Source organism: Aegilops tauschii, chromosome 7 (assembly GCF_002575655.3).
Source record: "Aegilops tauschii subsp. strangulata cultivar AL8/78 chromosome 7, Aet v6.0, whole genome shotgun sequence".
Lineage (NCBI taxonomy): Eukaryota > Viridiplantae > Streptophyta > Magnoliopsida > Poales > Poaceae > Aegilops > Aegilops tauschii.
Window position 1 is genome coordinate 467,450,429 of NC_053041.3, and position 16,665 is coordinate 467,467,093.

Here is a 16,665-nt window from a genome sequence, read left to right on the forward strand (position 1 = left end):
CGGCCAAGATTGCACCCCCCAAGACTGGACCCTCATAGCGGCGGTACGATGGGGTGTGGCCACAGTACAGCCCACTACCCCCGATTCCCGGAGCAGGCGTGGCCACAGGGCGCCGTACGGGCCAGCCATCCCCTGTCCGGCGCGGCACTGTAGCCATGCTGGCCTCGATGTCACCCACGACAGGTGCCAGAACGGCCCGCGGGCGGCGGGCCCCTTTGCCAGAGAGACATCTGAAGACGGCCCGACCTCCTCTAGTCGGCCAGGGATGTGGCCGGCTCCCAATAGCCGGCTACCTCCCTCCCTCGAAGCATGCACCCAATTAAGGAGACAAGACAAGGTAAGGCTACAGTGAGAGCTCGCAAGGCGGCGACACTGTAGCCACTCTTACCTCGACAAAGCCCTTGTCATTAGAGGCGAGTCAACAGTAACCAGCCGCCGACAAAGCCCCCATGCGGTGGGGCCGGCGTGCCGGCCAAGAAGCCGGCAGCCGGCGGGACCCACTAGTCGGCGGGCCCCAATGACCGGCGGAGAAGCCGGCGAGCATAGACACTGACGGCTGGGACCCGCGCCCAGCCGGATTACCATTGTACCCCTGGGGGTAGGCCTATATAAACCCCCCGGGACACCCATGCAAAGGGTTGATTTCATAGAGTTACACACACCACATAGAGAGAAAAGGAGAGCTAGCCTTGTCCTTCTTCTTCCTCTAGCCCGACAGCTCAAAGAGGACTTGTAGCTACTTGTCTTGATCTAGTGATCATGCGGAGACCCCGCAGAGCAGGACTAGGGGTGTTATCTCCACGAAGAGCCCCGAACCTGGGTAAGATTCGCCGGCGTGCATGTCTTCGCCTCACCCCGTTTCCAGGCACCGGCGACGTCTTACTGGCTCCCACAATGATAAGCCATCCGTTGGCATATGTCGCACCTACCACCCGACAGGCGCTCTGGGCCTCGGCTCGAGCCTCTTGTGCGCTCTGGCAGGCGTTCGCAAGTTCGGACGCTTGCGCCTTAGAATCACGCTCCAAGGACTAGTACTTCTTGACGGAGTCCTGGAGCTCTCGCTGGACCTCGCCGACCCGGGCCTCGTGCTTCTCGCGCGCGGCGCGCTCCTTGGCCGCTTTGTCCTCGGCCTCGGCTAACGCCTTCTTGAGGACCGCCACCTCGGTCGTGGCCCCTAACAAAGACCATGACGCTTTAGTCCGCACGAAACATTCATCCTTCCTAAAATATACGCGTAGGTTACTGTGTACCTTGGCTGTCCTCCAGCTGCTTCTTTACGAGGCCGAGCTCTTCGTTGTCCTGCTCCAGGCTCTGCTTCAGGCCGGAGACCTCCGCAGTATGAGCGGCAGCAGCCAGCAGCGACGCCTGCTTATTCACATAGACATCTTATGTTAGACTCCTGCAAAAATTGTTTTGATCCTCTGTTCGACTTTTTCTTTCCGAACACCGAACAGAGCATCAGGGGCTACTGTCCACACTGTGATATTTTTTCTACGATTATTACGTCAAAGCCTATTAAAAGGCTAGCGCAGGCCTTTGTCAGTCCGCTTTTGGCGGACTGAACCTTTCCGATCACCATACCCATAAGGACACGGTGTTCATCCACAATGGAGGCGCCTCGCAGCGCTTCCAGCAGATTGTCCGGTGCCTCTAGTTGGACAGAGGACACCGGCAGAACAGGCACACCTCCTCCTTTTGGGGAAGGCCGTTCGCTGGACTCCGGAGCCGTGTCGATCTCCGGAATGGTATCCGGCTGAGGGCCAGATGGAACTTGGCCCCCATCACCAGTTCCCATGGGGGCTGTTCCCCCCATGTGTTCGGCAGCCGAGGAGTCATCCTGGGGCGCCACCCTTACGTTCTCCGGAACCTTCCCCCGGTCAGGGAAGGTCCTTTGGGACACCACCTCGTCATCACCCTTGGGCGAGATAGAGTGAGCGGGCGGTGGAGACATGCGAGCCATCTCCTTTGAGTCTAGCGAACCCTCTGTCGAGGATCGCGGGGAGCCATCGCGGGCCGGACTGCAATGGCATAATTTAAACACATTATAAAGTGGAAAGGCCAGGTATTTGGATGTGCATAAGGTTTTTTGTACTTACGAAGCGGCCTGAGGCTTGGTCCGGGGCATTCGCTCCGGGCTGCTATCAACATCCCATGTGGAGTTCTCCACATGGGAGCCCTTCCCCCTCTTGGGCGCCTTCGCCTCCAGATTCGTGGAGGCCCCCCTTTTCTTCTTTCCGCCCTCAGGGGGGAGTTGCTTTCTTCCTCCTCCTCGTCGTCGTCTTCAGCGGCCGAAGAGTCAGTTTCGTCTTCAGACGACATGTCCGAAGCGCCCTTTCGGCGAAGACCACTCTTGGTCCCTTTGGCCATTTTCTTGGCCTTCTTCTCCGGCACATCATAGGGCGCCGGAAACAGCATCTTCGTCAGGAGTGGGGTTTCTTCATCTTCGGGTAGCGGAGCTGGACAATTAATCCGCCCCGCTATGTCGGTCCAGGCCTAAAAGAAATTGATAGGAAGGCTTACACTCCTTCCTCAGAATATGCCAGTAAAGGCTATACCTTAAAAACATGAAAGAACTTACCGAATTAGCCTAAAAGAAATTGATAGGAAGGCTTACACTCCTTCCTCAGAATATGCCAGTAAAAGCTAAGCCCGCGATCCTCGGTCTTAGGCGGTGGTGTCTCGCCGGCCTTGAAGAGCACTTTCCAGATGTCTTCGTGCGTCGTGCCAAAGAGCTCTAGTAGCATCTGGTGCTTGGCCGGATCGAACTCCCACAAATAGCAGGCCCGGCGTTGACACGGAAGGATCCGGCGGATGAGCATAACCTGGATCACATTGACAAGCTTGATCTTCTTGGTTATCATGTTCTGGACACACGTCTGGAGCCCAGTCAGCTCATTCAAAGATCCCCAGGTTAGGCCCTTCTCTTGCCAGGAGGTGAGCCGCATCGGAACTCCGGATCGGAATTCGGGGGCCGCCGCCCAGTTGGTATCGCGTGGCTCGGTGATGTAGAACCACCCCGATTGCCATCCCTTCACCGTCTCCACAAAGGAGCCTTCGAGCCAGGTGATATTGGGCATCTTGCCCACCATGGCACCTCCGCACTCCGCTTGTTGGCCGCTCACCACCTTCAGCTTCATGTTGAAGGTCTTCAGCCATAGGCCGAAGTGAGGCGGGATGCGGAGAAAGGCCTCGCACATGACTATAAATGCTAAGATGTTGAGGATGAAGTTGGGGGCTAGATCATGGAAGTCCAGCCCATAGTAAAACATCAGTCCGCGGACAAACGGGTGGAGAGGGAATCCCAACCCGCGGACGAAATGCACAAGCAACACCACCCTCTCTTGAGGTTCGGGGGTAGGGACGATCTGTCCCTTGGCCGGGAGTTGGTGAACGATCTCCTTGGCCAGGTATCCGGCCTCTCAGAGCTCCTTGATATCTTTCTTCTTGACGGAGGAGGCCATCCACTTGCCTCCAGCTCCGGATCCGGACATGGTCAGAGTGCTTTCTTGGGCGGGGGAAGCTAGAGCTTGGGCGTTGGAGCTCAAAGATGGAGGGACAGAGGAAGGAGAAGGCGTGGGTGAATGAGGACGAGTCCTTATCCCCTTATAAAGGCCGCGAGTGCCAAACGCCCTCCCACTCGCCCTAAAACTCGCCTATTCCCAAGGGCTGTGTAAACGGCATGGTTGGGTTACCCACGCCCGTATTGATGAGAATCCCGCAATAAGGGGACACGATCTCAGCTTTGACAAGACGTGCCAATGGCAACCGCGTCTCGAAACATGGAGCGGCGGACGGAAAATGGTTCAAAATTATGACCGGACAGACGTGATGTCATGTTACAAAAAGTTGTCAGCAGATTGGATTCGTGAAATATTGTATTCTCTTTATGGTTGTGTGGGGTGTGCGTGTTACAGATCCGGACACGTCGATACGTCCGAAGACTATTTCGGGTACAGTTCGAAAGGAGGAACCCGCCTTGCAATGCCGAAGACAGATCTACGCGCCAGATACTTTGTCATTGAAGCTAGGTTCAGGGGCTACTGAGGGAGTCCTGGACTAAGGGGTCCTCAGGCGTCCGGCCTGTCAGCCATGGGCCGGACTGATGGGCTGTGAAGATACGAAGACCGAAGACTGCACCCGTGTCCGGATGGGACTCTCCTTGGCGTGGAAGGCAAGCTTGGCGACCGGATATGTAGATTCCTTTCTTTGTGACCGACCTTGTGTAACCCTAGATCCTCCCGGTGTCTATATAAACCGGAGGACTTAGTCCGGAAAGGGAGACACTCATTACCATAGTCATACAGGCTAGACTTCTAGGGTTTAGCCATTACGATCTCGTGGTAGATCAACTCTTGTAATACTCATATTCATCAAGATCAATCAAGCAGGAAGTAGGGTATTACCTCCATAGAGAGGGCCCGAACCTGGGTAAACATCGTGTCCCCTGCCTTCTGTTACCATCGACCTTAGACACACAGTTCGGGACCCCCTACCCGAGATCCGCCGGTTTTGACACCGGCACCGATGTCGACCGCGAGGTCACGGACTCATCGACGATGGCGACAGGTAGGTTCGGCCCAGTCGGCGGACGGCGGTCACGGACTCATCGATGATGGCGACAGGTAGGCTCGGCCCAGACGCGGCCACGGAAGTGTACTGGGAGGATCCCTGCAAAAAAAGGAAGTGTACTAGGAGGAGTGTTCCCCCGTGGAGCTCAGGATCTCCACCCCTATGGCTGGTTGCTTTTCTGTGGCTAGTTTCTTAGCCTTCTCTGGAGCATGTGTCTGTGTGCTTGTGTGGGCTTTGCTGCTAGCTAATCTAAGTCAGGTACATAGGGAAAACCAATTCGGCTCCTGGGTCCAGATGATTGCCCATTCTGATCAACAATTCATCACGTTGAGCTACAGAATTATCTATGTACTTACCTCACTCAGTCACGTTGAGCTACAGAAACTTGGCCTCACTTATGTTGCACATTATCCATGCCAACCATTCTAACAGAGACATCATGTAGATAAAATTATGCCAACAATTTGCCGTGGTTCAACTAGGTGACACCCGAGGGAGTACTTAATGGTTCTGCATACAAACTAGCTGGTCTTTTTAACTGTTGTGCACTAGGCGATTAAAGTTCTGTCAACCTAGTGCACTAGCTACATACGTAGGTTCATGCATAGATCATAGATCCTTACAATAATATGATAGGGAAACAGAACCACAAATCACTCGGGTGGGAGGAATAGTCCAGCTCATTGTTCTGTCTCCTGAAGAATGCCTCCCCCAAAATAAAATGATGCCGTGCACTTTCATCTTCAACCTTCTCTCCCTACCTAGCTTCAACTTCATGACGCGGCATGTCTTCTTCTCAAAGTCAATTGCATAGACTGCCCAGATATCCTGGTACTTCAGCAGCAGAGTGGTCTGTGAGGATGGTCAACAGTAATCAAGTTAGCCCCTCAACTGACACCTGCTTCTGAAATTCAATTTCATTCAGTAATTTAGTTAATGCTTTTACCTTTTTCCAAGCTTCAATCCTCACACCAGTGCGTTCCTCGGTTATCATTGTTGCAATCTAGTCGAACTCTAGGTGTAATGATCTCTCTGCTTCCATGAACTCAACCTGCATGAGTGGTTTATGTCTTGCATCAGTATGATTTTTCCGGTGATGGCATTTATCATAAGAACCTGTCCAATTTGAAACCCGTCACTTTTACTTACACTAAATCTCAAGTCTGGTATCACCCTAAAGTGTCCAGGTAAACCAGCAAACAGTTTTGCCTCCTCTTTCCTCAGCAGCCACCACATTGCCACTATGTGGTCAACCTTTGGATCACTGTTTCAATCAAAGTATGTCTGGATCTGTGTGCCCATAAGCTGCACCGTGTAGTCCTTGAATGTACTCTCACCAGCAACATGTTTATGATCTTCATACACTAACCTGGTTCTGCAAACATTGACTGCAGGCAGAAGGCAACATCATCGTCAGGCAGGGAAACCTCTTCATCAATGTCTCCATATGGAACTAGTGTTATGATGTTGTCATGCATCACAGCAGGCAAATGCCCCATAGACTCATCTCAAGAGGCACTGGATGAAGCATTTGCAGTATCCACATCACCGACAGCCTGGTCCATGTGTCCTGGCACCTCACCAGTGTCCACATGACCAGCAGAACCTTCAAGGTCAATGACTAAACCTGCATATTCAGACCAGAGCAAATTCAAGGTAGCTCATTTTTTTTGCAAGTACTTGGAAGGAGTCAAGCCTAAACCACATAACAAGAGATCACGCATTGCATGAACCATTGTCATCTAATCGGTCACTACAAAGGCAGATGCAGTTTTACGCAACTGATAATTACCTTTTTAGTCCAAACTGGGGCTTGCGGGTCGATTTTGCTAGTAGACGACACCGATGCTGCATCTCCACTTTCAGAACGATCTTCAGTTACAGCACCCTGGCCTCCCACCAGCGCTGCGTTGTCCCCTTCGCTATCACAGATCATCAACACTTCTTCATACCTTTCAGTATTTTACTCATGATAATCTTCGATAACTTTACAACGAAGAACTTACAGAGCATCCGCACACCATTTCCTGCATGCACTTTGTCTTCTCAGAGTTAAGTCTTCTTTTGCCGTACCTTACGCCAAATCCATGCTCCCAAGGGTACAAGTTGTAAAAATCACATGCCTTGCCCAATGAGTCAAATGTCAAACCAATAGCAGGCTCAACCACATGGTCAACAAGTGTTTTTGCATAGCCCCTAATAGTTTGTTCAAGCGCTCCGACTCTATCAGGACATGGAGCCCTATCTGGAGGCTGATTCCCAACCCTTAACCTACAGCATGAATGGACATGGAGCCCTATCTGGAGGCTGATTCCCAACCCTTAACCTGCAGCATGAACATCAATTAGCACATGGATGACTCCAAAATGGACGACCCTCTCCCTACATTAGTTCAGCAAGAATTCATATGTGAGCCCAAGAATTACATGCTATTCATTTCCAATAACTAAATCAGTAAACAAATATCAGAGACAAACATTTTTCATCAGAGTAAATGATCAAACACATTTTTTTACCTCTTCGACCATCCGGGGCCTGAGGATCAACCTTGCCAGTAGACTGAGCAGACCCTACATCTGCAATTCATGTTCTACCTCCGATAACAGCTTCCTGGTGACCATCGAGATGCGATTAAACACCCCCATGTCCAATGGCATCAGCATTATCACCTTCACTCTCGCTGACGAAGGATATCCCGCCGCAGCCGACATCAACACTTGCTTCTTCTCTGAACATACTAGCATAGTGCCCATGTGAGCTCCTACCTCACCCGAGAAGATGGGCAACCTGCTAACATTCAATCGAATCCCCTAAGCTATCTGGTCGGGTAGTTGGCTCAAGGGGACGGAAACCAAAATTAATCACGAACTAAAGAGTGTTTACCTGCCCACCGGAGATACTGGAAAATCCATCGCCATGGCTGCACCACCGCCGATCCGCCGCCGCCCACTGCTCTGCTCGTCCTTGGATCCCCTTCTACTCAACAAATGGACCGACCCCCTGCTGGCCGGGGGGTGCATTCAAGTGTCCCACTGCTGACTGGTGGGTCTAGCTCACGGGCTGCATCGGAAGGATCTTGACAGCAGTACTGTGCCACGAACGGGCGGGCGTCACATCCGCTAACGGCAAGTGGACGGGGCGTCGCGAGCAGCCCTCTGACACTATACGTACATGTCCTTTCCCCAGCCTTTTCTGCTGTCGTATATCCAGCTGAATAATACACGGCTCACATCCCCATGCGATCCTGGATGGCCCAGATATCAGGGTCATCTAGACCCGGGAGCCAAAACTCCACTCCCCATAAGTATTGTGATATAATGTGTAATAACAGCCCATAATGCAATAAATATCAATATAAAAGCATGACGCAAAATGGACGTATCAACTCCCCCAAGCTTAGACCTCGCTTGTCCTCAAGCGAAAGCCGATATCGATAAATATGTCCACATGTTTAGAGATAGAGGTGTCGATAAAATAAAATACGGACATGAGGGCATCATGATCATCTTTAGAATAGCAACATATATTGTCATATAATTTCTTATGTTAAAGTAACAATTCATTCACAAGGTAAAGTATGAATCAGAAACTTCTTTAAAAACTAACAAACTATGATCTCAGTCATTGAAGCAATTGCAATTTATCATAACATCAGAAAGAGTCAATATAAGAGCTTTTCAGCAAGTCCACATACTCAACCATCATTTAGTCTTTCACAATTGCTAACACTCACGCGATACTTATGGGTACAAAGTTTCAATCGGACACAGAGAAAGATAGGGGCTTATAGTTTCGCCTCCCAACCTTTACCTCAAGGGTAATGTCAACAATAATACTTTATGAAAACCTACATCCGAGTAGATATATATATATCTGGATCTTTCCAACACATAGTGCTTGCCAAAGGAAAAGGTGTAAAAAGGAAAGGTGAAGATCACCATGACTCTTGTATAAGGGTAGAATATAAAAGTAAAAGATGGGCCCTTAGCAGAGGGAAGCAGAGGTTGTCATGCGCTTTTATGGTTGGACACACAAAATCTTAATGCAAAAGAACGTCACTTTATATTGCCGCTTGTGATAAGGTCCTTTATTATGCAGTCTGTCGCTTTTATTTCTTCCATATCACAAGTTCATATAAAGCTTATTTTCTTCACACTAATAGATCATACATATTTAGAGAGCAATTTTTATTGCTTTGCACTGATGACAACTTACTTGAAGGATCTTACTCAATCCATAGGTAGGTATGGTGGACTCTCATGGAAAAACTGGGTTTAGGGATGTTTGGAAGCACAAGTAGTATCTCTACTTGGTGCAAAGAATTTGGATAGCATGAGAGGGAAAGGCAAGCTCAACATGTTGGAGGATCCATGACAATATAACTTTTATTCGGATATAAGAAAACATAACCCATTATGTTGTCTTCCTTGTTCAACATCAACTTTTTAGCATGTCATATTTTAATGAGTGCTCAAAATTACAAAAGATGTCCAAGATAGTATATTTATATGTAAAACCTCTCTTTCTTTATTACTTCCTATTAATTGCAACAATGACCAAAACTATGTTTGTCAACTCTCAACAAATTTTATTCATCATACTCTTTATATGTGAAGTCATTACTCCCCATAAGATCAATATATGATCTTTTTTATTATTTCTTTAATTTCCTCAAGATCATAGCAAGATAGCAAAGCCCTCAACTCAAAAATACTCTTTATTATATATAACTCACGGACTCGATTACATTGATAGAGATTGAAACAAAACTCAAAGCTAAATCATACTAAAACTTTATTCTACTAGATCAAGATATAACCAAAAGGATCAAACTAAGAAAAATGATAAAGATAGAGGTGTGATGGTGATACAATACCAGGGCACCTCCCCCAAGCTTGGCAGTTGCCAAGGGGAGTGCCCATACCCATGTATTTATTTCTCTTTCTTCGGAGGTTGTGATGATGGAGTTGATGATGCATCCGTTAACTTTATTAAGGCACCTTTCAGGACTTTCAATTCTTGGAGCACATGTTGGAGCATATTTGCATTCTTCTGGATTTCCTCCAAAAGATGCTTATTTTCAGCCCCCCAAGAACTCTTTCCTGCATTGCTTTCACTTGGACGGGATATGTCCCAATTGGAGGGTATATGTGTACGAGGGGTGTTCTCCACATCGTAATTATGAACCAAATTATGAAAGTTGTTCTGATGTGACCTGTGTAAGGGCCTCCTAGGGGGAAGCACTTCTCGAACCTCTTGGTCTTCATGGCTGTTTGTAGTCCCTATTGCTTGATGGGGATTGGGAATAGTGGAGATGCCAGCCAGAGTGCCTCTCTCCGAAGCCGGAGGGTGGTCCTCAAGCGAATCTCCTTCATCCTCCTCCATCGTGGCTCCCTCGGCATCCTCCCTTCTAAGTTCCATCAGCATCAACCAAGCACCGCTGTCTGCGTTGTTGGAGGAGGAGGATGACATAATGCCTGGCCTTGAAAACTCTGGCAGAAAACAACTCAAAACGAAAACAGGGGATTTTGCCGTGGTACAGTGGGCAAAACCTTCGGGAGATTATATAATGAATTTTTACCGATCAAAAGAAGTATTGTGCAAGAAAACGGAGTTCGGAGGGCACACGAGATGGCCACAAGGTCGGGGGCATGCATCTTTTAACTTTTTCCTTAAACAACTTGGCATTCTCATAGGCTTGGGTTCTCCATTCATCAAGTGATCTAATGTCAAATAACCTCTTCTCACCGGCAAGTTTGAAATCATAGTTGAGCTCTTTAATAGCCCAATAAGCTTTATGTTCTAGTTCAAGAGGTAAGTGACAAGCCTTTCCATAAACCATTTTATACGGAGACATACCCATAGGGTTCTTATAAGCAGTTCTATAAGCCCACAAAGCATCATCAAGTTTCTTAGACAAATTTTTTCTAGATCTATTATCAGTCTTTTGCAAAATTAATTTAATCTCTCTATTGCTCAATTCTACTTGACCACTAGACTGAGGATGATATCGAGATGCAATTCTATGGTTGACATCATCTATAGCAAGCATTTTACGGAAATCACCATGAATAAAATGTGAACCACCATCAGTCATTAAATATCTAGGGACTCCAAACCTCGGAAAAATAACTTCTTTAAGCATCTTAATAGAAGTGTTATGATCAGCACTACTAGTTGGAATAGCTTCAACCCACTTAGTAACGTAATCAACCGCAACTAAAATATGTGTATACCCATTAGGGGAAGGAAAAGGTCCCATATAATCAAAGCCCCAAACGTCAAATGGTTCAATAACAAGTGAATAATTCATAGGCATTTCCTGACGTCTACTGATATTACCAACTCTTTGACATTCATCACATGACAAGACAAACTTACGAGCATGCTTGAAAAGAGTAGGCCAATAGAAACCGGATTGCAATACCTTATGTGCAGTTCTATCTCCAGCATGGTGTCCTCCGTAAGACTCGGAGTGGCACTTGCATAGGATCTGTCCCTGTTCATGCTCAGGTACACAATGTCTAATGACACCATGTACTCCTTCTTTATAAAGGTATGGGTCATCCCAGAAGTAATGTCTTAAATCATAGAAAAACTTTTTCTTTTGCTGGTATGTGAAACTAGGTGGTATAAATTTAGCAACAATATATAATTAGCATAATCAGCATACCATGGAGTATTACGAGAAGCATTTATGACATTTAATTGTTCATCAGGAAATCTATCATCAATAGGTAGTGGATCATCAAGAACATTTTCTAACCTAGACAAGTTGTCTGCAACGGGGTTCTCAGCTCCCTTTCTATCAATAATATGCAAATCAAATTCTTGTAGCAAGAGAACCCATCTAATAAGTCTAGGTTTAGCATCTTTCTTTTCCATAAGATATTTAATAGCAGCATGATCAATGTGAACAGTTACTTTGGAATCAACGATATAAGGTCTGAACTTATCACATGCAAATACAACTGCTAAAAACACTTTTTCAGTGGTAGCATAATTTCTCTGAGCACTGTCTAGAGTTTTACTAGCATACCGAATAACATTCAGTTTCTTATCAACTCTTTGTCCTAGAACAGTACCAACAGCATAATCACTAGCATCACACATGATTTCAAAAGGCAAGTTCCAATCAGGTGGCTGAACAATAGGAGCAGAAATCAAGGCTTTCTTAAGTATTTCAAATGCTTCTACACAATCATCATCAAAAACAAAAGTAACATCTTTTTGCAAGAGATTATTGAGAGGCCTAGAAATTTTAGAGAAGTCTTTAATAAACCTCCTAGAGAAGCCAGCATGACCAAGGAAACTTCTTATACCTTTGATATCTTTAGGACACGACATCTTTTCAATAACATCTACTTTAGCTTTATCAACTTCAATACCTCTTTCAGAAATTTTATGCCCCAGGACAATGCCTTCATTAACCATAAAGTGGCACTTTTCCAATTCAAGACAATATTAGTTTCTTCACATCTCTGCAAAACTCAATCAAGGTTGCTTAAACAATCATCAAAAGAAGTTCCGTAAATGGAGAAATCATCCATCAAACCTCAAAAATCTTTTCACAAAAGTCAGAGAGTATAGCAGTCATACATCTTTGAAAGGTAGCAGGTGCATTTCATAAACCAAAAGGCATACGTCTATAAGCAAAGGTACCAAAAGGGCAAGTAAAAGTGGTTTTCTCTTGATCCTCTTTTGACACAGGTATTTGAGAGAAACCAGAATAACCATCTAGAAAGCAAAAATGCGTATGCTTGGATAATCTTTCTAGCATTTGATCAATAAAATTTAGAGGGTAATGATCTTTTCTAGTAGCTTTATTCAATTGCAAAAATTAATTACCATTCTATAACCTGTAACAATTCTTTGTGGAATCAATTCATTCTTATCATTGGGAACAACAGTAATACCTCCCATCTTAGGGACACAATGAACAGGGCTTACCCATTGACTATCGGCAATAGGATAAATTATACCTGCCTCCAGAAGCTTTAATATTTCATTTCTTACCACTTCTTTCATCTTAGGATTTAACCGTCGTTGATGATCAACAACTGGTTTAACATCTTTCTCCAATTTTATTTTGTACTCACATAGAGTGGGGCTGATGCCCTTAAGATCATCAAGAGTATATCCAATAGCGGCACGGTGCTTCTTCAGAGTTTTCAATAATTTATTTTCTTCATGCTTTGAAAGGTTAGCACTAATAATAACAGGATATATCTTCTTTTCATCAAGATAAGCATATTTCAGAGTATCAGGTAATTGTTTAAGCTCAAACACGGGATCACCCTTGGGTGGAGGAGGATCTTCGAGGATTTCAACAGGCAAATTGTGTTTCAAAATAGGCCTTTGGTTAAAGAATACTTCATCTATTTCCCTTATTTCATTCATAAACATATCATTTTCATGGTCTAGCAAATATTGTTCTAAGGGATCTGTAGGAGGTACAACAATAGAAGCAAGACCAATAATTTCATCCTTACTAGGCAATTCTTTATCATGAGGTTGTCTACGAAATTTAGAGAAATTAAAATCATGATACATATCTCCTAAACCAACAGTAACAATATATTTCCCGCAGTCTATCTTAGCATTAACAGTATTCAAGAAAGGTCTACCAAATATAATGAGACAAAAATTATCTTGTGGGGAAGCAAGAACAAGAAAATCAGCAGGGTATTTAATTTTTCACAAGACTTCAACATCTCTAACAATCCCAATTGGTGATATAGTATCTCTATTGGCAAGCTTAATAGTAACATCAATATCTTCTATCTCAGCAGGTGCAATATCATTCATAATTTTTATATATAGGGAATAAGGAATTGCACTCACACTAGCACCCACATCACATAGGCCATGATAACAATGATCTCCTATTTATACACAAACAACAGGCATGCCAACAACAAGTCTATGTTTATATTTAGTATCAGGTTTAGCAATTCTAGCAGCTTCATCACATAAATAAATAACATGCCCATCAATATTATCAACCAGGAGATCTTTAACCATAGAAATACTAGGTTCAACTTTAATTTGCTCAGAGGGTTTGGATGTTCTAATATTACTTTTTTTGACCACAGTTGAAGCTTTAGCATGATCCTTTATTCTAACAGGGAATGGTGGTTTCTCAATATAAGCAGTAGGAACAATAGGATCAACATTATAAGTAATAGTTTCTTCTTCAACTTTAATAGGTTCAACTACTTTAACTTCAATGGGAGGATTATATTTAAACCACTTCTCCTTAGGGAGATCAACATCAGTAGCAAATGATTCACAGAAAGAAGCTACTATCTCAGAGTCAGGTCCATATTTAGTGCTAAAATCATGAAAAACATCGGTATCAATAAAAGATTTAACACAATCAAACTTAAGGCTTATACCTGACTCCTTACCTTCCTCGAGTTCCCAATCTTCAGAGTTGCGTTTAATTCTTTCTAATAAATCCCATTTGAATTCAATATCCTTCATCATATAAGAACCAGTACAAGAAGTATCGAGCATGGACCGACCATTATGAGAAAGCCGAGCATAATTTTTTTGAATAATAATTTCTCTTGAGAGCTCATGATTGGGGCATGAATATAACATTGACTTAAGTCTCCCCCAAACTTGAGCGATACTTTCTCCTTCACGAGGCCAAAAATGATATATATAATTCCGATCACGATGAACCAGATGCATAGGATAAAACTTCTGATGAAATTCCAATTTCAATCGGTTATAGTTCCACGATCCAATATCATCTAATAGCCTGTACCATGTCAATGCATTTCCCTTCAAAGATAAAGGGAAGACCTTCTTCTTGGTAACATCCTCGAGCATACCTGCAAGCTTAAATAATCCACAAACTTCATCCACATAGATTAGGTGCATATCGGGATGTAATGTTCCATCTCCTGGATAAGGATTAGCTAGCAGTTTCTCTATCATACCCGAAGGAATTTCATAATCAATATTTTCAGTAGGTGCAGTAGGTTGAGGAGCAACTCTTTGCTCTTCCGGTCGGGGTGAAGATACCCCGACAAGCCCCTCAAAGGATTATTTTCCATAGTAACAAGTGACAGTAAATTTCAGCACACTATATAAATGTTTCCTTACCAAATTCCACTTACCAAAGGCGCTTCTCTCCCCGGAAACGGCGCCAGAAAAGAGTCTTGATGACCCACAAGTATAGGTTATCTATCGTAGTCCTTTCGATAAGTAAGAGTGTCGAACCCAACAAGGAGCAGAAGGAAATGACAAGCGGTTTTCAGCAAGGTATTCTCTGCAAGCACTGAAATTATCGGTAACAGATAGTTTTGTGATAAGATAAATCATAACGGGTAACAAGTAATAAAAGTAAACAAGGTGCAGCAAGGTGGCCCAATCCTTTTTGTAGCAAAGAAAAAGCCTGGACGAACTCTTATATAAAGTAAAGCGCTCCCGAGGACACATGGGAATTGTTGTCAAGTTAGTTTTCATCATGCTCATATGATTCACGTTTGTTACTTTGATAATTTGATATGTGGGTGGACCGGTGCTGGGTGCTGCCATTCCTTGGACAAGCCTCCCATTTATGATTAACCCCTCTCGCAAGCATCCGCAACTACGAAAGAAGAATTAAGGTAAACCTAACCATAGCATGAAACATATGGATCCAAATCAGCCCCTTACGAAGCAACGCATAAACTAGGGTTTAAGCTTCTGTCACTCTAGCAACCCATCATCTACTTATTACTTCCCAATGCCTCCCCCTAGGCCCAAATCACGGTGAAGTGTCGTTCACATAACACCACTAGAGGAGAGACAACATACATCTCATCAAGATATCGAACGAATACCAAATTCACATGATTACTTATAACAAGACTTCTCCCATATCCTCAGGAACAAACGTAACTACTCACAAAGCATATTCATAATCAAAATCAGAGGAGTATTAATTATCATTAAGGATCTGAAAATATAATCTTCCACCGGATAAACCAACTAGCCTCAACTACAAGGAGTAATCAACACTACTAGCAACCCAAAGGTACCAATCTGAGGTTTTGAGACAAAGATCAGATACAAGAGATGAACTAGGGTTTGAGAGGAGATGGTGCTGGTGAAGATGTTGATGGAGATTGACCCCCTCCCGATGAGAGGATCGGTGGTGATGACGATGGCGATGATTTCCCCCTCCCGGAGGGATGTTTCCCCGGCAGAACAGCTCCGCCGGAGCCCTAGATTGGTTCTGCCCAGGTTCCGCCTCGAGACGGCGACGCTTCATCCCGAAAGCTTCCTTCTTATTTTTTTCCAGGTCAAAACACACCATATAGCCAAAGATGGGCACCGGAGGCCTTCCAGGGGGCCAACAAGGTCGGGGGAAGCGCCCTTCACCCTCGTGGCTGGCTGGTGGCCCCCCTCTGGTATTTTCTTCGCCCAATATTTTTTATTTATTCCAAAAACATGCTCCGTGAAGTTTCAGGACTTTTGGAGTTGCAGAATAGGTCTCTAATATTTGCTCCTTTTCCAGTCCAGAATTCCAGCTGCCGGTATTCTCCCTCTTCATGTAAAACTTATAAAATAAGATATAAAAGATAAGTATTGTGATATAATGTGTAATAACAGTCCATAATGCAATAAATATCAATATAAAAGCATGATGCAAAATGGACGTATCATACATTGAGCTGCTATACAAACAGTTTTTAACCCCTTTCCATGACGACATTTTGAACCGTCGCCTAGTGAGTGTGGGAGATAGGGGGGTCCTTCCCACACGACCTAGAAATCATTGGGGATAGGCCTTCCGGTCACGCATGCTGGGCAAATGAGCTCGTGTGCGACGACGAGCGATCAAATACGATTATATGCAGGTGTGTTAGAAAAATACAATTATACATGCCGAATCATTTCCGGTCGTAAGTACATCGCACATAGTCAGTCCCAGACAAACGTTTACGTTCGTATGTACATTCCACACAGTCAATCCAAGGAATACGTTTCCGTTAGTATGTACATCCCACACAGTCAATCGAAGAAGTACATTTCCGTTCGTATATACATCCCACACAGTCACTCCAAGGAAAACGTTTCCATTCGCACATAAATCAC

The 16,665-nt window shown here is 44.9% G+C and overlaps 1 long non-coding RNA gene across 1 annotated transcript; it reads right to left on the reverse strand.

Moving 5' to 3' along the window:
• Positions 1-4,992: 4,992 nt before the first annotated feature.
• Positions 4,993-7,704, reverse strand: LOC109742345 (uncharacterized). Its single transcript, XR_002227838.4, has 7 exons — positions 7,453-7,704; positions 7,086-7,356; positions 6,576-6,895; positions 6,362-6,491; positions 5,719-6,196; positions 5,516-5,620; positions 4,993-5,421 (listed from the first exon to the last, which is right to left on the reverse strand). It is a non-coding gene; the product is annotated as an uncharacterized lncRNA (long non-coding RNA).
• Between the last annotated feature and the right edge of the window lie 8,961 nt (positions 7,705-16,665).